This window comes from Trifolium pratense, linkage group LG6, assembly GCF_020283565.1.
Source record: "Trifolium pratense cultivar HEN17-A07 linkage group LG6, ARS_RC_1.1, whole genome shotgun sequence".
Lineage (NCBI taxonomy): Eukaryota > Viridiplantae > Streptophyta > Magnoliopsida > Fabales > Fabaceae > Trifolium > Trifolium pratense.
In genome coordinates, this window is record NC_060064.1 from 11,486,879 (window position 1) to 11,487,836 (window position 958).

Below are 958 nucleotides of genomic sequence, written 5' to 3' on the forward strand. Positions count from 1 at the left end.
ACTTTAGTAAATAGGAAAAAAAAACAAAAGATAAGGGAAAAAAAAGTATAGTTAGAGATCAAAAGTTCAAAACAAACCTTGTTTAACAATTCTTAGGGCCTCATTTCTATGATCTTGCACTTAGGTAATGGGCCTTTAGACTTTAGAGTCTCTTGGATCTCACCCAAAAGTTTTTTCCATGAACGTTGCAAAATACAATAATACCCTTTCTTATTTTAACATTCATTATGATGCATGCAATGCAAAACCATGTCATGGTCACAAGACAAGTAGAGGTCCCACTAACATAGCTAGCTTCAGATTCAAATTGGTTTGAACAAGTTACCACTCAAGTTACCGCCAAGTACTTTCACTCAAGTTATTACCGCCAAGCCAACTACTACTTTGAAAATGATGATGCATGTGTTCACACTTCGTACTACAATTATAGGCACAGTGTGCTTTGACTTAGTATGTACTACTCCGTCCCAAAATATATGCAAAAGGAGGTCAACAAAAGTGAATGTATTTGGACTAAATTTTAAACCAAATACATCAACTTTCATTGACCAATTTTTGCTTATATTTTGGGACGGAGGGAGTACTACTTTGGAAAACATCAAAATATATTATGGTGGAAAATCACGGTTAATTAATCACAAACTACATTAGAGCTTCTAAATTTTATAGTAGGAAAGCTTCAAACTCACTATAGCGATTGTCCGTTGTTAAACTAAACACGCACTTGGCAGCCCTAAGCTCATGTCTATAATTGTCTTGCTTGCGATGTTACATGGGAATCTTTATATTGAATTAATATATAAATGTTCACGAAGTTTGTGACCAAAAGTTTGGGGGTTTAACCGAGTAAAACGAGTGACGTAGTTTTATCCTCTTTTCCTTTGTTCTTGTGAGATGAAAATTGGTTCCCCTTCTTTTTCGTAGTGGTTACCCATGTTCTATCCCACCTTGTATTGAA